Genomic DNA, 21,897 nt, shown 5'->3' on the forward strand with positions numbered 1-21,897 from the left:
ACCTAGTAGGTGCTCAGTAAATATCTGCTCCTACCCCCCTCTCCACGTGCTGGGTATTTTGAAACCCAGGGGACAGGTGACTTTCCATTGGTGGTGAACCGTTGGCCGCTCCTGAGATGGGTCCTTAATCCTGGCCTCACACCACCAGGATCTAACGTCACTAAGTTGAATGGAGGGAAGGTCAACTGAACACGCGGGTCCCCGCCCCAAAGGGGGAGACGGAATTCCCACCCCACTCGTGCCCGGCCCTCCACTCTGGTCTTGTGTGTCTCTCTGGGTGACATCAGGGTTCCACTGGCTCCCTGGGGTCCCCTCCTGGTCACTAGCTTGCAAGGATAGCCTCTATCCTGACTCAGCTCCCCGCAGATGACTTCTACCTATTTTCGTACTTTTAGTATAAATGGAATTACAAAGCCTGGCTCTATCATGTCAGGCTTCTTTCACACACAGTATCTGTGACATTCGTCCATGTTGCCCTCTGGGGATAGTCTGCCTAGTCTCCTTGCAGTGTGTTATTCCATGTGCAGCTAGGTCACCATTATTTGTCTGTTTTACTGTGGATGCAGTATTGGCTAGCTATTGCTGAGTAACAAAAGACCCCAAACCTTAGTGGCTGAAAACAACCATCTCTTACACGGCGCACAGTTCTCCGCAGGTGGATCCGCAGGGTGGGTCTTCTGGCCTGGGCTGGGCTTGGAGGATCTTGGGTGACCAGCTCCTCTGTGTGTCCCCTGGGTCTGGGGCTGGCTGGTCCAGGAGGATGCAGCTGGGCAGGCTGTCTCTGCCCCACCTGTCTCTCCAGCAGGCCAGCCTGGACTTATCCCACAGTGACCACCGCATGGCTCCAAGGAAGCAAAGGGAAGCACCCAAGGTCTCCTGAAGCCCAGGCTCAGAACCAGTGCCCAGTCCTCCCTCCTCTTTCTCTTGGCCACAGCAGATCACATGACCAGCCCTGATTCAAGGGGAGAAACTCTCTGCATCTGAGTGGGGTGGGCTGCACAGATCTGTGGCTCTTTCTGTAATTGACTGAGATAAGCATTTGAGTGGTCTCCAGTTTTTAGCCGAGATGAATAATTCTACTGAGAATATTCTAGTAGCACACATCTTCCCAAACCACACATTTCAAGGAGTGTGGGCTGTTCGTAGGAGAGGAATTACTGGATTAGAGGGATGCCTTTGTATGCAGCTGAGTATTTTTGTTACTATAATGAACTACTTGAGGCTGGGAAACTTTATAGAGAAAAAAGGTTTATTAAGCTCACCGTTCAGGGAGGTTCAAGGGCAGGGTGCTGGCATGAGCTTGGCCTTGGTGAGGGCCTTAAGGCAGATGGTATCAGATGCCCAGAGTACCATCAGGATTGAAAGACTGGACAGTGAGCCAGGAAGCCAGAGTGCAGGGAGGGGCCCATCTTGGGACACTAGGCCCCGCCTCTTAAAGGTCCCACCACCTATATACGGCCACAACGAGGACCAAGCTGCAGTATTAACCGGCTGGGGAAAGGCCACGTTTAATCCCTAGCAGCCGATGCTCAGTCTCCTAGAGGCCTGTTCGTTGGGTCAGAAAGAAACTTCTGCGGGATTCTTTGCTGAAGGAAATCCCCCCAAGGGGCCCGTGCAAGTTCTGAAGCCCCTCCCACCTCCAAACAAGCCCCTCCCACCTCCAAACAAGCCCCTCCCACCTCCAAACAAGCCCCTCCCACCTCCAAACAAGCCCCTCCCTCAGGAACTGCCCGTCACCTTCGGTACCCAGTTGAATGACCCCCCCATTGACATCTACTGGGACCCTGGAAATGTGACTCTACTTTGAAGAAGGTCTTTGCAGTGTAACCGAGTTAAGATGAGGGTAAACGGGAGAAAGGGCTCTTGCCTGGAGATGGGCATCTTTTAAAAGGAAGGAGAGGCGCAGTGGACACAGGCGCACACCACAGGGGGCGCCCTGGGAGGTCGCAGGCAGGGCTTGGGGGGGCGTCTCTGGGCAGGTCATCGCCAAGGATGGCCGACAGCCCCAGAAGCCAGAGAAGGGAGGCCAACATTCTCCCCTGGGGCCCTCGGAGCAATCGCGACCCTGGGGACACCTGGATGGAGCCTTCGGGTCGCCAGAAGTGGGAGGAAATCGATGGCTGCGGTCTGGCGACCCCCGATTCGTGGGACTTTGTCAAAAACCGTCCCAGAAAACCCATACGCCCTCCTGCCGTGTCCCTGCGGCGTCCTCTGGTCCAGATGGGAGCAAAGGACAAGTTGCTGTTGCCCCTCGTACTTGACCCTTCCTGCTGTGCGGTCCCCGGGGTCACCCGGGCGCGTCGCACAGAAGATTTATCCGCGCGGCGGCGGCGGGGCCCTGGCTGCTGGTTCGCGGTGATTTACTCGCAGGTCCCCGCGACAAGGGGCCCGGCCAGGAGCGTCTCGTAGATCAAAAAGGAAATCCCGGGGACAAGCCTGGAAATGCAGCGGGAAGCGGACCTGCGATGTGGCGGAGTCGGAAGGACGTGATCCAGATGCGCTCAGCCCCGGGGACCAGCGCCCCTGGACACACCCTGATCGGACCTGGACACGCCCCTGCTCGCCATCCGGGGCCCAGAGCTGCAGCCCCCACCTCCTTCTCCTGCATAGGGTGACATGGATTACGATAGAGCAGAGCCAGGTGCAAACCTTGGTCGCTGTCATTGCTGTGCCATCGAGCCTGGCTGGGTCCATGGCTTCCTCTGAGTTTCTGCCACCTTGTCTGTGACAGAAGAGCTCTCTGGATGGTGGGGAGATTTGAAGGAGAAAACATCCTGCATGATTAAGGCTTGGGACTCTGATAACACTGAATGGTATTATCAGAATTTCTGAGTGCAATTAGCAGAAGCCCCAATCACAGTGGCTTAAGAAACAAACGGAGAACAATCCTTTGTTTTCTCACATACCTGAAAAGGTCTTGAAGGTACAGCTTCAGGTATGGCTGCATCCAGAGTCTCCATGCCAACAGGAAGCTGCCTATCCCGGGTCAATTTTCATCTCAATTGACTTTGTTCTCCCTTCAAATTGGTGCCTCCTGCAGCTTACACCCTGTGGCTTAGCGAGCCCTGGGCTAACCGAGAAAACTCTAATTGATGAATAGCGGGCATCGCAGGAGGCAGGAAGACATTCCCAGATTCAAGTGATAGCATATTTGTGAGAAGCCAACCTCCAAAAGAAAATTCCCTCCTCTGTTGGTCTACCCTGCTCCCCTGTAGGAGGGGTTCCCCCAGCTCTCCATGGGAACCCTCTCCTTTCCCAGACCCTCGCCTGGGAATGGCCGCCTCTGCTGGGGTGCCAACTACCACCTTAGACCCACTCACTTTTCCACATTGGCAATTATTTTCTAAATTTGGTGCCCTGGATCCTCCAAGGATCGTACTTTTCAGGCTCAAAAGGCAGATTCTGGAGACTTAAAATAAACTTTTGAAATTCAAAAGCCACAAACTCAATTCTTTCTTCCATTTCTTCCTCCCTCCTCCTCCCCCTCCCCTCCCCCTCCCCTCCCCCTCTCCTCCCCTCCTCCCCCTCCCCTCCCCCTCCCCTCCCCCTCTCCTCCCCTCCTCCCCCTCCCCTCCCCCTCCCCTCCCCCTCTCCTCCCCTCCTCCTCCTCCCCCTCCCCCTCCCCTCCCCCTCCCCTCCTCCTCCCCCTCTCCCCCTCCCCCTCCCCTCTCCCTCCCCTCCTCCTCCCCCTCCCCCTCCTCCTCCTCCCCTCCTCCTCCCCCTCCCCCTCCCCCTCTCTCCTCCCCCTCTCCCCCTCCCCTCCCCCTCTCCCCCTCCCCCTCTCCCCTCCCCCTTTCCTCTCCCTCCTCCCCCTCCTCCCCCTCCTCCCCCTCCTCCCCCTCCTCCTCCTTTCTCTTCTTCTATTGTTAAGGACCCTCCCTGAGGCACAGGGGGAAATGGAATGCCTTCATCTGCCTGAAAGGAAGGAAAGTGGACAATGGGGACACCTTTGTTAACACTTGTATTCTCCAAAGACTGGCAGGAAGTTACGAAGTTGTGTCCCTGCTCCCAGAAGTCAGAACGGGGTAAGTTATTGAATCTGCGCCACTGGGTGGAAGTCCCTAGAGATGTGGAAGAAAGGATGTGAAACTGTCAGAACCTAGCAGAGATGCAAGGGCAGCTCCTTGGCCAGCTAGCTCCCGGCTGGAGGCAAACAAGAGAGCTGACAGAGACACTTTAGAGAGGATCCAACTGTCAGATGGGCAGCGCTCAACTAGACTTGGAGCTCCAGGAGAACTAGACAGCATCATTTTTGCATCTATTTGGCTTGCACATAGTCATAGAACTCCTGAAATCCTTTTGATGAGTGCTTTAGGTCACTTGCTGTTGCTATAACAGAATACCTGAGACTAGATAATTTATGAGGAAGATGAGTTTACTTAGGTTCTGGAGGCTGGGAAGTCCAAGAGCACAACTTTGCATCTGCTCAGCTTCCTGTAAGGGCTCCATGCTGCTTCAACACATGGTGGAAAGCAGAAGGGCAAGCAGACGCTGCAAAACAAGGACAAGAGGACAGGACCCCGACCCGGAGACGCTAAAACATTCCCCAGAGGAAACCGTAAATCCATTCATGAGGCTCATTCCCTCCACCCAAAGAACTAGCCCCCCTCCAAGGCCACACCCCACTGGGCCACACCTCCTTTTGGGCCATACCTCCCCCCTGGGCCACACTCCCACTGGTCCATATCTCTCAAGGTCCACACCTCCCACTGGACCACACTCCCACTGGGCCATCTCTCTCACAGGCCACACCTCCCACAAGACCACACCCCATCTGGCCACATCCCCACTTGGCCATACTTTTCTCTGGGCCACACCCCGCTGGGCCTCACCCCTGCTGAGCCACACCCCACTTGGCCACACCTCCCATTGGGCCTCCGCAGCTCTGATTCCACCTCCCTCTCCACACCATCTCCCTCATTCTCCCCTCCCCTCCCGCCACCCCGGGGCCTTTGCATGTCCTTCCTGCAGATGGTGGCATGGCCGCTTCTTTATCACCCCCAAATCCCAGGCCGGGTCTCATGTTCCTTCTGAGGAAAACCTCCCCTGAGCACTTGGTGCAAGGACTTCTCTTTCAGCCCCGCCCTCTCTACCGTGAAGTTACTCCCTTTGGCCTTTCCGTACTTCACCACTCTGTGGAATGATGCTGTTGGTTCCTTCTCTTTCTCTCCATCTAGAATGTCCCAAGGGCAGGGTCCTTGGCTACCCTGTTCACAACTGCATCTCAGCACTTAGCTCAGTGCCTGGCACATAGTATTCGCTCACTAAATATTTGTTCCGTAAGCTGTATCAGTTAGGCTATCTCCAGGTGCTATAACAGGTGAGGCTCAGTTCTCAGTGCCTCGGCAATCGTGTCTTCTGCTGCTGAAGGTCACATAGGGTTCTCAGTGATCAGGAAGCCATTCAGAGGCCAGGTGCCTTCCACTGTGCCCTCCTGCCCTCTAGAACCTCCTCAGCGGGCAAATGGAGAGGGGAAAGGTGGTGGGAGCAGGTGTTGGTTTATGGGCCAAAGCTTAAAGTGACTTAAGTCCCGCCAGCCCACATTCTCCTGCCAGAACATCACACTGCGCCCCGCTTAAGGCAAAGGAGGCTGGGAAATGGGGTCTGTTCCTGTGCCAGGAAGAAAGAGAAATGGGTTTAGCCAACAACCAGTCTCAGCCCAACATGGATGGAAGGACGGGGGAAATGATTCAAGATCTCTTACGAATTCCTCGTCCTGTGAACCTGGGACTCTATGTGGGTCCCATTTCCCCCATGCTGATGGAGTGACAGAGGCCAGGGGTCAGGGGTGGAAACGTGTGGCCCTAAGGACAGAGAGAGAGACAGAGCTTCCAGAGGCCCCGAGGAAGGCAGCCCCAGAAATCTGGGCTTTTCCAAGAGTCACCTGCGTGGAGCAGCTCCCACCCTGCACAGCAGCGGAACTGAATCCATTGGCTCAGGCGACTTCATATGAGTTCTGCCTGGGATACAGCAGCCCAGGAGCTGGGGGGGCACCCTGGGATCCCTCGGGGTCCCCCATGGAGTTGTCTCCAAGGGCATCCGGAAGCAATTATCAAGTGCATTTCCTGAGCCGCTTGCCTTCTCCTGTGCTGGGGGAAGGTGGAGGGCGGTTAGTCCGTGGAAGTACTGGGTGCAGCACTTAACACATAGTAAGTGCTCAATAAACGTTCATGGCTTGACCTTTCTCACTTTCCCCATTGGTAGGTGACAAATACCAGGTTCTGGGAATTCAGTGAGGGACAAGAAAGATCCGCCCCTGCTGAGCAACCGTCTAGGGACAGATTGACCCTCCCCAGCCACAGCGCCAACCAGAAAAGGGCGCAGGTAGCACTGTCGAAGTAGAGGGCGCTGGAGGTGCTGGAGAGAGCTAGGGGTGGGGACCCCTCTGCCTCGCCCTCCAGATCCTCCATAGCCCTGGGTGCCCGGGCGCTGGGACGGCTCCCTGGCTGGGGCCTTCCTGGTCTCTGACCCTCACTGACCCTCACTGGGCCACTTCCGGGATGGAGAGGCGGTCCCCGCAGAAGTTCAACTGCAGAGGAAAAGGGCCACCTGGCAGGACACACGGGGACACACCTCACCTCTCCGCCCTGCGGGCCTGGTGCCCATCTGCACTCACCTGCCCTGCGGGATATGGGCGTGGGGCCGGGGCTCGGGGTCCTCCGCCCAGGGGTCCCTCTGGGCTCCAGCTGCAGCTGCCCAAAGCTCAGGGACCCAAAAGGACAGGGCTGAGCCAGGGGGAGGACCCCGACCGGCCCCAGCTCCTGGAAAAGCTCCCAGGGAGCAAGTCACCACCCCAGGGACCAGCAGGACTGTCCCTCCTGTCCCTCCCGGGCCCCAGGAGAGGGGGCAGGGGCAGGTGCCCCTGCACAAGCCCCCAGATGCATGGGGGAGGGGACGTCAGAAGCAGGGAGACCCTGTCCGTCCTCCTCCGGAGGCCAAGGGCACGCGGGACGTGGAAATTAAAAGGGGGGAGGGGAGGCCAGCATATTAACCTCCTTCATCTTTCATTTCTGACACAGACTGTGGTCCCTTATTTCAGAGAACTTCAAGCTAATGTCTGGAGGGCAGAAAAATCTATTTCCCAATATGCGGCTGCAGCTCCCCAGCCCCGGCCTTCCTGGTACAATCAGCCGCACATCGATTTTTCCCTCCCCCTCCCCTCCCCCACCCTCCCCTCCCCCACCCCTCCGCGTCAATGGCAAAGCATCCTCCAAAAAATCTATCAATGCAAACAACCGTCTTGTAAGAAGCACCGGGGTCCTAGGCCGCCCCTGATTAACCCCGACACCGCTGGCCTGAGATCCTGCAGGGGACCCTCCTTGAGGACACACCCACGTCCCTCCCCACAACCACAGACTCTGCCTCAGGAGGTGCGGACACAGGACCAGAACGTCTCCTTACATAAAGACATGGGCGCCTTTGTGGGAGAACTCTCCAGCACGTGGGCCAAGGACAGTATTGAATGTCACCTAATTGACATTAAATTAAATGCAAACTTCAGTCCTTCAGGGGATGACATTTCAAGCACTCAGTGGCCACCTGGGGCTGGTGGCTATTCTACGGGACAGCAAAGGCCTAGAGAGTCCTCACTGGCACAGAAATTCCCAGAGGATAGCACTGCTTTTGAACAGGGCTCCAAAAACATTTTGGCAAAGAGAGATATTTTGACCCTTGGGACCCAAGCTCAGTGGAAGGACTCACCGTCTGCCCTGAAGCGGCCCTCCACACTAGGACAGATGTCCTCACTGCGTGCCAGAACTTTATTGACAAAGACAGGCAGGGGGCCCCATTCGGCCAGCGGGGCCGGGGTTTGCTGACTTCTGTTAGAAGCTCCCTCAGAGCTTGAGAAAGTCAGAACAGTGGGAAACCACCTGGGACCAGCCTCGGTGCTTATCTTGGTTTGGGTGGTGGGGTACAGTGTTCCACAAACACTCCGCACTTTACTGTTGCTGCATTGGCTCTCCGTAAAATGAAGAATCTTTAAAATGTGGGACTATCCAGGGGAGAGGGGTTGCTGTGGAGGGTTGGGACCCTGGAGGAGTCCAGAGCACGTTCTTTTTTTTGGGGGGGGGTACTGGAGATTGAACTCAGGGGCCCTCGTCCACTGAGCTCCATCCCCAGCCCTATTCTGTACTTTATTTAGAGACAGGGTCTCACTGAGTTGCTGAGTTCCTCGGTGTTGCTGAGGATCGTGGCTTAGAACTCGTGATCCTCCTGCCTCAGCCTCCTGAGCCTCTGGAATTTACAGGCGTGCTCCACCCTGCCTGCTCCAAGAGAACATTCTTATCCCAGGGAACCCTAGGGGGGCTTTGGCGGGCTCCAAAGAGCACAGTTGGTAGGGGACCCCCTCACCCCCTCCCTTTACAGACCTGTATTATTTGCAAGCATTCTGGAGGCCAAGAAAATGTTGAAGGACAATAGCAATGGAAAGGTCAACCCTCTGTGGCTAACCTTTAGAAATTCTGGGACCAGAAGGGGGGATTCAAATCCCTGGTCCATCTGGGCTGTGTGACTTTGAGGAAACTGCTTCCCGATTCTGTGCCTCAGTTATCTTCTCTGTCACATGAGGGTCATGATGGGACCCCACTTGTAGAATAAAACAGCACTGGAGCTGGCAGAGTCATTTGGTCATGCTCGGCATTCTGTTAAACACAAGGGAGCTGGGGGCGTCCCCTGGACCCGCCCTGGTCCATTCCTTCATGGGCTTCCTGGTGGGGAGCAGGGATCCCGGCCAGCGCTACATCCCTACCCCCACTCCCACATAGCACCCCGCCCGCCTCCGGGTCCTGCTGTCCCATCACCCAGGTCCCAGGAGCCAGCCCAAAGGCCGACAGCTTGTCAGACACCTGGGCCACCTCCCAAGAACCAGCTGCGATCCAGAAGCTATGAGTGTCCAATGTCCTGGGTCTAAGACCGGCCACACTGCCCCACACCTAGAGTTGGCCATCTCCAGCACCCGCCACACGAAGCCTGAAGCCTCCTAAGGACTGGGTCCTGCACCCCTCCCCATGCCTCTGGGGCACACAGGTGACCTGAGGCTCCGTCCCTACAGACATCCCCCTGCGCATGGACCCTGATGGCCTCCCGCCCCTGACAAGCCCTTGTCCTCAGCTGGTCACTTACTCAACAGCTATTTATAGGACACCTCTTATGTGCCAAGCTGGGTCCCCAAGGTCAGAGACTGCAGGGAGTGGGGACACAGTCTGTCCTTCTGGAGCTCATGTCCAGCTGCGGGGACACACAACAGGCTCATGGCACCCAGAGGTCAGTTCCAAGGAGGAGCTAAACTGAGCAGATGGGGGCAGGCGTAGTCCTGGCAGCCCCCCTGGAGGAGGTGGCCTGGGCGAAGGGCACTCCAGGTAGAGGGACATGCGTCTGTAAAACCCAGCGGGGGGACCTTGGCAGAAGAAGAAAAGAAGCAGCAGGTGACAAGCAGCCAGAGGTGGGGACCTCCAGCGTGTGACGGCCTCAGCACACGCGCCTTCCCCGACGGCTCAGGGGAACCCGGCTTCTGCTGACGGGGATGCCACTCGTGGTTGAAAGACACCGGTGGTCACTGAGCTGCAGGGGTTCAGGCTCAAGTCCAGCCTCACGTCCTCCCTGCTGAGTGACCTCGGGGAGGAGACGTGACCCTCCTGGGCCTCGGTGACCCCCGTGGAAAATGGGGGAACTGGTGACATCTTCCAGCCGCCAGTGGAGAGGGTCAACGCCTGCGTGGAAAGGGCCCAGCTCCGAGCTGGCTCGTGGCGACCAGCGACTGTCTGGTCAACATCCGCCAATGCAGAACATCCGGGCCCCCGGGTGCCAGGGGAGGTCTAATTACACATGCCCAGAGGTCACTTTTCAATCCCTTGTGACTCAGGACAAGGGCCAAGGAAGCTGAGCTGCCCGCTGAAGGGTCCCCCTGTGGTCACGTGGCCTCCTGCAGGCTGGCCAACTCCCTGACCGCTCCTAGTTCTGCAGGACCTGGCCTGGCCAGGGACACTGTCCAGGGGCAGAGGGCCAGAGGCAGGCTGGCCTGATCAGAAGGGAGCAAAGGATAGCACCTCGGTTTCCTGTCTGGGAGCAGGACTAGCGACCAGAGAATGGCTTGGGACCTGGCCGGGGCCACGTTCATCACCACCGTCCACAGCCACACCAGGCACTTGACAGTCGTTGCAATGTGGCCAAGTTTTCCTGGGGCGTCGCTTTCTTTCATTTGACAAGTGTGTGCAGGGCCCTTTGGGGTGGCTGGGTCTGTGGAAGGTGGTGCCCATGACAGTCCAGCATGCAGGGGCGGCGCACACCTGTCATCCCAACGGCTCGGGAGGCTGAGGCAGGAGGATCGAGAGTTCAAAGCCAGCCTCCACAACAGTGAGGCCCTAAGCAGCTCAGGGAGATGCTTTCTCTAAATAAAAAAATAAATAGGGCTGGGGGTGGGGCTCAGTGGCCGAGTGTCCCTGACTTCAATCTCTGGTACCCCCACCACCAAAAAAATAAAATGCCCGTGACGGGTCACCTGAGGGCTGACAGAGCCAGCAAAGAGGTGAGCAAGGTGGCAGGGGGCATTTTTAATGAGCCCAAAGACCGAGTAGAGGGTCCAGAAACAACACCCTGCCCCTGCTCCTGTGCTGGCTGCCAACTCAGCCTCAGCCACCGGGTTTGGCCCAGCAGACCTCAGTGTCTGGGGACACTCGGAGGTCCCCTCCTCAGCCACAGATGGAGAACCATCCAGTGTGGCCCTGGCCTCCCCCATGACTGTATTCACCTCGAGATCTGAATTTGAGTCCTGGGTCTGGGCAAGACTCAGAGCCGAGCAGGGCCTCATTGCTTCATCTGTGACGTGGACAAAGGTTGGGCAGACTCCTAAGTGACAAAAGGATTCCACTGAAGATATTTGGGGGTTAGATGTGACCAAGGTGTGGCCTGCGGTATGTTCCATAGGATCCAGTGGGATCCGGCATCCCCCTCACCCCTGGTTCAAGGAGAAGAGATGCACCCTCTACACACCCAGCTCCAGCCCTTCTGGTGACCTAGGCAAGACTGTTCCCCTCTGGGAAGTCCTGATGAGGCAGGACTCCACTTCCCAGCACCCTTTGCAGCTATGTAGGGTCATGTGACTATGTCTGGCCAATAGGGTGTGAGAAAAAGAAAGTAGTGATGTCCACTGCTTGGGACAGCGGGATTTGACAGGCAGGTGTCTCCTCATTCTCTTTCCTGACCCACCGTCTGGAGGAAGGGGACTCTGCGGTATTGTGTTGAAGATGGCACAACCACAAGATAGAAGGAGCCTGGCTACCCGGGTCACTGCGCGGAGGAGAGGCCCAGCGGGGAATGCCTGCACAGTTAAGGCAGCACAAGCTAAGCTGTATGCCACAAGTGAGAGGCGTTAGATGCATTTTTGACTTATGGTATTTTCAACTTGCAAAGGGTCTATGGGGATGTGACCCTATCTATTTTTTCCCAACTGTATACACATTATCTCATTTAGCACCCAGCAAACGCCTAGCGCCAGTAATACAAGCTGCTCATCTTTTGAGCATCTTTTCTGTGCGCGCACTTGCACATCCGTTGTCTTACTGCAATTTGATGTCATGGGCTCCGAGGGCTGTTATGATATTCATATTCTGGATGCAGAAACGGAGACGAACAAGCATTCAGATCCTGCCCACCGGCCATCAGCTGGTTAAGGAATGGCTAGATCAGAACCCAGAGCCCAGGGAGGTGAATATCATAAGCCTCAACTTACTATTGAGGACACTGAGGCCCAGAGAAGGTCCTCAGTCTGGCCATGGCCATGGAACAGGTAAGAGACCGGGACTGGCTTAGAGCTCAGAGGTCTCGGCCCCCCGCACTGCTGTCTCGGTCACCCCTCCACGGGCATGACAGCCTGACCCGGTTCCACTCACCAGCCCCTCGGTGCCCTGGCTGAAGGCAAGTCTGGCATCTTCGAGGCTGTCGTGACACTAAATGGATTTCCTCTTGTCCATCTTGGTCCTTACTAAGCACCCCGGAGGCTGTCAGTGCCTTGCGCTGCCCAGGGCACTGGTGATTACCATCCAATCCAGACGTCTCTCACACTAGGAGAGGAAACGGCAGGTGAGAAGAGGAAACGCTGAGGAGCTCACCTTGGGGCACTTCCTGTGTCTTTCTGCTTAGTGCCTTGTCTCTGGGGCTTGGTCAGGGAAAGGAGCGGGGAAAGGAGAATCTTCATTTTCACCCAGCAGTCCCACTCTGTGGATTTGAAGAAAAGATAAACTAGATGAGTGGATAGAGGAAACAATGTCCAGGGATGCTGGTCATAGGGAAAAACTGGAAATTCTTGAAAGGCCAGCCAACAGGGCACTGGTGAAATAAACTGGTGTAGTCCTGCAAGGGAGTACTACACAGCCATTAAAAAGAATGGCATGGGGCCTGAACAATCTGCAGAAAAATTTGAGTGCAGGACAGTGAGCCTCCTCTGCTCTCATTGGTGTAAAAACTAGAGGTTTTAGCATTAACCCTGGCCAGCATTCACCCAGGGGTAATAGATACAATTTTGGGCAGTCACATTTATCACCTCATTTAATGCTTGTAAGAATCCTGTGCGGATCCACACCCCCAATTTAAAGATGAGGAAACAGAGTCATTCAGGACTGGGGCATACTTGGGATTCAAACCCAAGAAGTCTGAAAGCTACAGCTAATAATTGCTATGCTACTGCCCAGACACAAGAATGGTGGTTGATGGATTTCCAAGTCTTTAAATTTGGTAGAGTAGGGGGCTGGGCTGGGGCTCAGCAGTAATGCACTTGCTTGGCATGTGTGAGGCACTGGGTTCGATTCTCAGCACCACATATAAATAAATAAAATAATATAAATAAATTTAAAAATTGGGAGAGTGGAAGATTCGGGGTATGCAGGAGGTTTTTGAGAATCAAGGGGATCCGGTTTAACATCCACATGGGGACAGGAGCCCTCCAAAGGAGGAAAATTAGAACTGAAACTTCTCCCTAAAATCATAATCCCCAAAGGGTAATATTCTCAAAGGAAGAATAAAGTAAAAGGAAACTGTAGCAAAGACAGCAACAGGAATTTCAAATATCTTTGTTTTGGGGGGGAGGGGGTACCAGGGATTGAACTCAGGGGCCCTCGACCACTGAGCCTCATCCGCAGCCCTATTTTATACTTTATTTAGACAGAATCTCACTGAGTTGCTTAGTGCCTTGCATTTGGTGAGGTTATGAGGTCACAAGGGTGGGGCTCCCTGATGGCTTTATAAGAGAAAGAAAGCCAGGCACAGTGGTGCACACCTGTCTTCCCAGTGGCTCAGGAGGCTGAGGCAGGAGGATGGTGAGTTCAAAGCCAGCCTCAGCAACAGCAAGGCCCTACCCTAAGCAACTCAGGGAGACCCTGTCTCTAAATAAAACACAGAATAGGTCTGGGGATGTGGCTCAGTGGGTGAGGGCCCCTGGGTTCAACACCCTAACCCCCTCCCCAGCAAAAAAAAAAAAAAAGAAAGAGGAGGAGAGACGTGAGCTGGCACACTCGCCTGGTCTCACCCTAGGAATGGATGTCCTGCCATGTCACCATGCATCAAGAAGGCCCCTACCAGAGTCCAGCACCACGTCCTTGGACTTCCCAGTCTCCAGAATCATGAACCAAGTAAACCTTTATTCTTTAGAAATCACCTGGTCTGTGGCGTTCAGTTATAGCAACAGAAAATCAACCAGGCAGCCCTCCTGTGATTTCTCTGTGGCACCAAATCATGGCCAACCTCCTTGTTTCCCCCAGGCCAGCCCCCGCCCTCCTCTTCCCCTACCCGACCTCACGCCTGGCTGGTAACAGTCCCCCACCTCCTCCACCAGCCCAGGCCCCAGCCAGCAGCCAGAGTCACCTTCCCAACAGGCACGAGGTCACTGGGCTCACCCCCTTCTGGCGACAGAATGGACTCCAGGGTCCCAGGCCTGCTGACACTGTGACTGCAGGACTTCTGTCCGCCAGGATGGTAAGGAAACCCGTGTGTGTTTTTCTAAGCCATTCCTTTGGTGGCCTTTTGTTACAGCAGCCAAGTGAGCCTCATCCACAGCCCACGGCATTCCTTGGACCTGACCATCCCTGCGTGGGCCAGGCTGTCCAGGGTCCCTGTGGAGGACCTGCAGAGGGTGCCCCGGAGGCGCTTGAGTGGACCGTCCTGGGGCGCCGGGTGTCAGTGCCTCAGCCCTCCCCTCACAGGGACACGGCTTCTGAAAGGCACCTCCTCTGTGTCCCTGGGGTCTCCACCGGCGCACGCTGCAGGAGCCCCCCGTGGGGACTGGCTGGACTCCCGCCTCCCCCCCAGCGCCCCCCCAGCGCCCCCTCCCGGCGCCCCCGGAGCTGCCGTGCGTCAAGCCCCGCCCCGAGCCTGCTCCAGGGCTCCCACCCGCCCCGCGGCGAGGCGTCCCGCCTGCTCCTGGCGCGGGGGTGGCTGCCCCTCTGCCCACCAGACACGGGCGGCCGGACGCCCCCAGGCCCCGGGCGGGACAGGATGGACCCTCAGCTCCTGGGCCGGCTCGAGGGACCCGCTAGAGGATGTTGCTTCGTGAAGAGCCGCGAACCTTCTAGAACACACGGCGGGCACCCCCTCTGCCAGCCGAGCTTCCCAGCTGGTCCTGGGGGCGGCTCTGATGGATCCAGTCCGGTCCGACCAAGAATAGGGACACCCGAGAGGGGACAGCTCGTATCCTAGGTGGGTTCACAGTGTCCCCGCACCCTCCTGCAGCTCCGCTGGCATCTGCTGGGAGGGCACAGACCCCCGTCTCGAGGGACGTCCTTCTCCGAGGGGCTCGGAAGCCTGACTCCGGCTCCACCTTCTCAGGGAAGCGTCTGGAAGGTCCAGGTGGCTCTCTCCCGCCTCCGCCTGGGCTGTGCCTGCTACCTGGACCCCCCCCCCCCATCCTTCTAGAACAGCAGGGTGCCTCCGGCCCCTCCCCCAGCCAGACTCCCCTTCAGTCTTCTTTGCCTCCCTTTTTCTGGACTACCCACCCCAGCCCCCCAATTCCCGCTGCTCTGGCCCCCTTGATTCCCCTCCATTGGACGTTTCTGTCCATCCCACACCTGTCGTATCCCTGAGGCTTGGTACACAGCAGGTGTCTAATGCTTGCTGACATGGATAGCGTCCTCCTCCTTGGCTCTAACCTGAGAAGCCCCGAGGGTCACCTACATGTCCTCCTCCTTCTGGAATCTCCTAGGGCCAGAGCCTCGGCCAGGAGGACTCCTAGGGGTCTAGAGGGAGAGGGGAGAGGTGAAGGGATGGGGCAGCTGGCAAGAGGCAAGCCCCGTCACCCCAGACCCAGGGCACCCCTGCACTGTCACCACAGAGTGGACAAAGACTGGGACCCTTTGTTCTAGATTTGGGGCAGAAGGTCCAAGTCTCACCATGTCACACAGCTGCAGACAAGTCCCCACCAGCCAAGGTGGTAGGAGGCCAAGGGCTATGTCCCAAGTCCTCCTCCTGCCAGGTCACCTTGGCAAGGGCTGGCCCATCTCAGCTTTCCCACAGGTGGCTGTAGACAACTCAGTGTGATGTGCCCAGGAACCTAAGGAAGAATATACATCCAATCAACAGGCATTAAATGAGCACCTATTGTGTGTCAGACCCTGTACTAGACTCCAGGGGCCTACCGCAAAGCAAAATAGACTGGAACCCCTAATGTTTCAGGAAAAGGAAGTGGGGGCATCCCAGAGGAGGGCCAGGGTGGGCAAGACAGCCCCCCCCCCCAGCTTGGCACGTAGCTGAGGTGGTTGGGCTGGATTCTTAAGACAATAGGAAGGCCAGAGAAGGTTCTGTGCAACATAGAGCCTCCTCAGGACCCCGCCCCACGGGTTCCCGGGACACTTGGGACAGGTGCTCCCTTGTCTGGCCTCTCAGGGAACCTGACTCTTTCCCCACAGATAGCCCCACCCCCGTTTTCCTGGGCAGGTCCTTGCCATCTTTGAATGTCCCTGGCACATTTCAGACACTGGGATCCTTGGCCACCCTCTCCAAAGAATTAAATCACCTGAAACAAGTGAAGCAGGAACCACAACACGGTGCATCAAAGATCTGCAGCCGCCACACTGTGACCCGGTCACTGTGAGGAAAGAACATGCCCTGCCCACGTTCTCTCACGTGCTCCCAAGGTGAGTTCACTCAGTCCAGTGACTGAGCACAGTCTTTGTGTCAGTCTGACTTGCACCTCACCTCTTTCCACGAGGTAGTCATGCTCAGTACACGCCATCATGGCAGGAAGCCCAGCCAGCCAGAAGGAGTGGGTGATCCAAATTTAGAGACTTCCAGCCAGGGACGTGGTGCACACCAGTAATCCTACCTCCTCAGGAGGCTGAGGCAGGAGGACCATGAGGTTGAGGTCTTGCAACTTAGCAAGACCCTGTCTCAAAATTAAAAGGTCTGGGAATGCAACTAGGTGGTAGGACACTTGCCTAGCATGTGTGAGGTCCTGGGTTCAATCCCCAGCATCGGGGAAAAATATAGGATTCCTGGGGAAGGATCTTAGCCATCCACTGGTGACTACTGGAAATCAGGGGGATCCCTGTCCCTCCTTCTGCGCCCCCAGTCTTAGGCATGTGAGTTGCTACCAGACCTTCTCACCAACCAGAATGTAGAAGGTTTTCCCATAACTGGGGGAGGGCTGGAGTTGTTGCAGTTAGTGAAGTTGTGTGCATTCATTCTAGAATTACTTATTGACAAATGAGCTGGTGGTATGGCTCAGGCAGACCCCCTCTCCCGTCTGACTTGTCCTCTCAGCCAAACTCTTTGGCCTGTGCCCCAGGCTTCCCCTGGCCCGAGCCTGCTGACCTCGCTGCCTCTCCTCCTTCCGAGCTCACTTCCCCTCCTTTCCCACCACCAAACCAGGCAGCAGTTTCTTCTCATGTTCTGCCTTTGCACATGCTGATCCCGCCTTCTGTTCCCGGCACATGCATGTTCCATACCCAGCGCAACTAGCCTCTCCTCCAAGAAGCTCTTGTGGCCCTGAGTCTGTCTCTGACTCTGGTCTTCTCCACTGAGATGGAAGGTTCTAGGGGGTGGGGCTGGGTGTCCTGTACCTTCACGGGTGGCCAGCAACGGGCAGTCCTGTGAAGCCACCTGCCTGATGCTCCTGGCCTGGGTTCCCTGAGTCAGATAATGGGATCACGGGGCCGCTTCCCAGCATGGCGGGAGGAGGGAGTAAGCGAGGTCTGCGGGGCCCCACGTGGAAGCCACATGGAGAATCAGTAAGCCAAGGCAGTGCCTGCCCCCACTTGTCAGGGGTGACAGTGGGAAAAGACAGGCAGCAGAAGGGTGGCCCTGGGACAATCCATCTCTGGGGCTCCAAGCCATCTCTTCCCCTGTCCTCCCCGTGACCCTGTGGAGGGGGTTGTCTGCCAGGTTAACACACACTGACCTCATAATATCCCCGCCAAGAGACCAGAGAGGGAAATTGTCCCCAGGCAAGGGCCAGCTGCCCCGCCTACATCTCGAGGCTCTGGGCACAGGTGAAGGCTGAGCCTGAGGCACCCGCCTCCTGTCTTCACCACCCAGAGCCCAGGCTCCCCCAGTTCCTGGGGCCCTGCTGGTGCCAGGAATGTCCCAGATGCCATCTCAAGTCCTTGGTGACTGTGTACCACGAGAATCCCCAGCCTCCAAAACCCAAGGGCATCTCTGATATTCAGATGCTAACACACAAGGGTGGCGGAGGGGGTGGGGACAGAAGTTCACTGGACCAGACAAGGGAATGGAGGGAAGGGAGGGGGTGGGACTGGGAAAGGCAGTGGAACCAACTGGACAGACTTCCCTAGTTCACATGTGAACACGTGACCAGTGAAACTCCACGTTGAACCACAGAATGGGATCCTGATGAGAATACGCTACACTCCATGTGTGTAAAGTGTGTCAAATGCATTCTACCATCATGTTTATCTAAAAAGTACAAATTCCCAGTGGCTTGGGAGGCTGAGGCAGGAGGATCACAAGTCAGCCTCAGCAATAGTGAGGCCCTCAGCAACTCAGTGAGACCCTGTCTCTAAATAAAGTTCAAAATAGGGCTGGGGATGGGGCTCAGTGGCCGAGGGCTCCAAGTTCAATCCCTGGTACCCAAAATAAATAAATAATAAAAAGAACAAATAAAAAATAATTTAAAATTTCTAGAAAGAATCCCCAGTCAGGGCTGGGGTTGTGGCTCAGTGGCAGAGCACTCATCCACCATGTGTGAGGCACTGGGTTTGATCATCAGCACCACATAAAAATAAAGATATTGTGTCCACCTATAACTAAAAAATAAATATTAAAAAAAGAAGAATCCCCAGTCAGTGGAGGGGAAACTGAGGCCAAGCGCTGAGCAGCATTCTCCCCCCTCACAGCTGGCAGAGGCGGGCAGGACTGAGCCCTGCTGGCAGTCACTGCCGGCTTCCCTCCTCGGCCTTTCTGCAGTGGGTGTCTTGGGCTCGGGGTGTCCTGGGCCTGGGGTGTCCTCCCCAACCCCATACCCGCACTGCCTGCTGGGTGTGCACCACTAAAGGGGCATTTGAGAAGCACCAATAAAGATGTGTCTGCCACGCAAGGTCCCAGGTGTCTTCCACTGAGGGTCAGAGTGCTCGGAGCTGCCGTTGCCTGGAGGGACCTGGGGTGGAGCTTCGGTGGGGCCACTGCCGGGGGAGTCAGGGAAAGGCCTCAGTCCCCCTCACCTGCAATTATTGAACACCACGGGGCACTAGCTGTGTCCCTTAATTGCATGTGGCCCTCCTGTCCCCACCTTTATGCCCTTGGGGTGGTCCTCCTTCAGTCAGCAGACACCCAGGGGCCTACACCAGGCACCCGGGAGAGAGCAGGGACGGGGGACGCAGCCCTGTGCCACAGTCCTGCGCCACAGTCCACCACATGACCCCCCGTCCTTGGCGGCCTGGCCCTTCAGAGGTGACATACTGCAGAGCACTTTGTAGTGCGCCAGGCCTGTCCTGCTCTGTCCTGTGGTGGACAGACGAGGAAACTGAGGCTGGGAGGCCAAGGTCCTCCAAGGGCACCCAGCCAGGTGTCCCCAGCCCAGGCCGCCTCTGCCCTGCCCCCAGCAGGCGGCCCAGCGCCCGTCGCCCCCCCAGGCCGTCCCCGCGGCTCAGGCAGCCCATATATAACCAGGCGCCCTGCCCATGTTAATAAATGGGGAACCAGGGGCCATAAATCCTGGGGCTGCCAATGTCCCCGGGATCAGCTCCCTCTCTGGCCACGCACTGGTACTTTTTACAACCCATTAATTAGTCCCTCTAATAAAGTTTGACAAAATGATAACTTGCCCATGAAAAGTGTTGTAATAAATACATTTCCCCTAACTTTCGGCCACTCGAGCATGGCCGCCTCATAAACCCCGCGCCGCGGTTCACCGCCTCATTGTCCCTCCGCACTTCTCCATCACCCTGCAGCGGGGGCCGGGCCTCGAGCACCCAGGACAGGCCTGACCCTGACTCTCCCCACCCGGCACCTCCGGGCGATGACTGAGGAGGGTCACCCTCCCCCCAGCACCTGCCGTGGCTCCCGGGCTCAGGGCACAGCACCCGGGTTGCCGTCCCACCTCGTTGGTCAGGTCTCTCCATGGGGCACCTGGAGGAGCCGTGTCTGGACACTACGCCCTCAAACCTATGACCCCAGGGGACTGACTTTGCAAGGCAATGTCACACCACCGAGGCTGAAAACCACCAATGCAGTGTAACAAGCCCCACGAAGAAAATAAAAACAAATACAATAAAAGCCAAAGGACGTCACTAAATCCCAAGTGACTAAGGGTCCTCAGCCCTCTCCTGGCGATCTGAGCCTGAGGCCCGCCTCTGTCTCTCTCTGTTGTAAAGAAGTCAGGGGGCTCAGGCGCCTGAGGGACATTGCAGCACAGAGGCTCCGGCACACTGAGGGTGTGGACAAGGATCTCAGGACCCCGCCCCAGGGTGTGCACAGCCCGTGCAGCAGGTGGCACCCAGGGGGACCTGGGGCAGGGTCTGGTTAGAGGAGGGGCTGAGCACCCATCTGGAAGCCCCAGGGGCATCGCCAGACCGCTGTCCTTCAGATCCACAAGGTGACGCGGGCTGGTCCCAAGTCACAGAAAGTGGAGAGAAGGCCATTGTTCCTATCAAAAAGCAAGAACCCAGGGGCGGTTAGTGCAGAATGGGCTGCAGAGTATCAGCCCCCAGAATCTGTGACCCTTCCCCTCCCTGTTTAGGACAATTTTCTTCTTTCTCCCCTCCCCCATACTGGGGATTGAACCCAGGGGCCCTCAATCACCGAGCCCCATCCCCAGCCCTATTCTGTATTTTATTTAGAGACAGGGTCTCACTGAGCTGCTTAGGGCCTCACTGTGGCTGAGGCTGGCCTTGAACTTGAGATCCTCCTGCCTCAGCCTCCTGAGCCCCTGGGATGACAGGCATGCGCCTGGGCCCAGCTGTGGAGCATTCCTGGTCACACCTCGGCTTGACACCTGATCAACCCCAACCCCCTGACCTGCCCGGATCCCGCAGGCCAGGCCCAGGATCCCAGACTTCCCCACCCTCTGGCGCCCCCCCCCCGCCCCCCGCAGTTGCGAGACCAGGTTCCCCCACCCAGGATGCAGTCTGGGCTCCCAGCGCTCCTCCTCCTGCCACCTGCCACCTGCCACAGGACCTTGCTGGGGGCTCTTGGTCTGCAGCAGCTCCGACCCAGCCAGGGACTGTGTGGGAGTCGGGGTGTCTGATGGCTTGACCCCCTCCCCCGTGAGCAGAGCAGCCCAGGAGAAGTCCCAGGAGCAAGTCCCCAGCGCATCCTGAGCGAGCAGAAACCCTGGAGAGCCACCCCGATCCCGGCTCATTCTTCTGCAGTCGAGAAACCACCAGGGCTGGGTCGGGGCCAGTCGCTGCCCGCAGCTGGGGACCCAGCTCCCGGGTGCCTGGCCAGGCGGTGTGCCACCACAGCGCCCACGGGGCCCCCTGCCCAGCAGAGCCCTCCCGCCACGCCCCATGGGCCATGCCGACCTGGAGCTGCTCCTTGCCCCTGCCGATCGCCCAGGTGCCCCAGGTCTGCGGCTGTTTCACTCCTGTCTCTGCCTCTGTCCTCACTCGGCCTCTGGCTTCTGCCCTCTCTCCCTGTCCCCTGCAGACGCTTATCGTGGGACTTGGGGTCCATCCTCATCCAGATGGGTCTAGTCTCAAGATCCTTGTTTAATCACATCTGCAGCCGCCGCCGTGGACGCCTGTCTTCCCAACAGCTCGGGAGGCTGAGGCAGGAGGATCCCGTGTTCAAGGCCAGCTTCATCCACTTAGGAAGGCCCTCAGCAACTCAGCAAGATCCTGTCTCTAAATAAAAAATTTTTAAAGGGCTGGGTACGTGGCTCAGTGGCTAAGTGCCTCGAGGTTCAATCCTTGGCACACACACACACAAAAATTACCTCTGCAGAGAGTCCCATTCATAGGTTTTAGGAGACATGTCTGGGGGGGGGGTCACTAGACTACATACCGTTTTAAGCAGCATCAGGATGGAGGGTCAGAACAGAGCTTCCTGACTGTCTCCCTATAACACCTTCCCTGCCCACGCCACCACCAGCTGCCCATGGGGACACCCTCGTGCCCAGGGGCAGCGTGTACCTGTGAGCGGGACTCGGGCCTCTGAGCCCTGCTCATGCCCCCATTTAATGAGACTCAAAGCTTGAGCTCTGCTCAATGATACCAGCGTCACCCCAGCCCCCTGCCTGGGGACCCATCTCTTTGGAGAAATTTATGGCCATCATTTAGTGAGTGAGTTATGGCTCTGGCACCTGAGCCGCGAGAACTGCCCGGGCACATTAAACCCCCCGCGGGTGCCCGCGGAGCTGCCCTCACTCAGCCTGTAAAATAGGGAGGGCAGAGAAGGGACCCTCCTGGGACTGCAGGGCCCAAGGGCTGCCGAGGCCCCCGAAGCTGGGGGTGAGGCCTG

At 57.1% G+C, this 21,897-nt stretch overlaps 2 long non-coding RNA genes across 2 annotated transcripts; one reads left to right on the forward strand and one right to left on the reverse strand.

Moving 5' to 3' along the window:
* Positions 1 to 1,272: 1,272 nt before the first annotated feature.
* On the reverse strand, positions 1,273 to 15,523 carry LOC308644596. The gene is made up of 7 exons (XR_014021052.1): positions 15,375 to 15,523; positions 5,885 to 12,213; positions 5,705 to 5,804; positions 4,380 to 5,610; positions 2,907 to 3,070; positions 1,701 to 2,740; positions 1,273 to 1,637 (listed from the first exon to the last, which is right to left on the reverse strand). It is a non-coding gene; the product is annotated as an uncharacterized lncRNA (long non-coding RNA).
* On the forward strand, positions 14,539 to 21,272 carry LOC308644597. The gene is made up of 3 exons (XR_014021053.1): positions 14,539 to 14,685; positions 15,956 to 16,118; positions 21,085 to 21,272. It is a non-coding gene; the product is annotated as an uncharacterized lncRNA (long non-coding RNA).
* Positions 21,273 to 21,897: the final 625 nt, after the last annotated feature.

This window comes from Spermophilus citellus (genome assembly GCF_964194105.1).
Source record: "Spermophilus citellus genome assembly, chromosome: 3".
NCBI classification, from domain to species: Eukaryota; Metazoa; Chordata; class Mammalia; order Rodentia; family Sciuridae; genus Spermophilus; species Spermophilus citellus.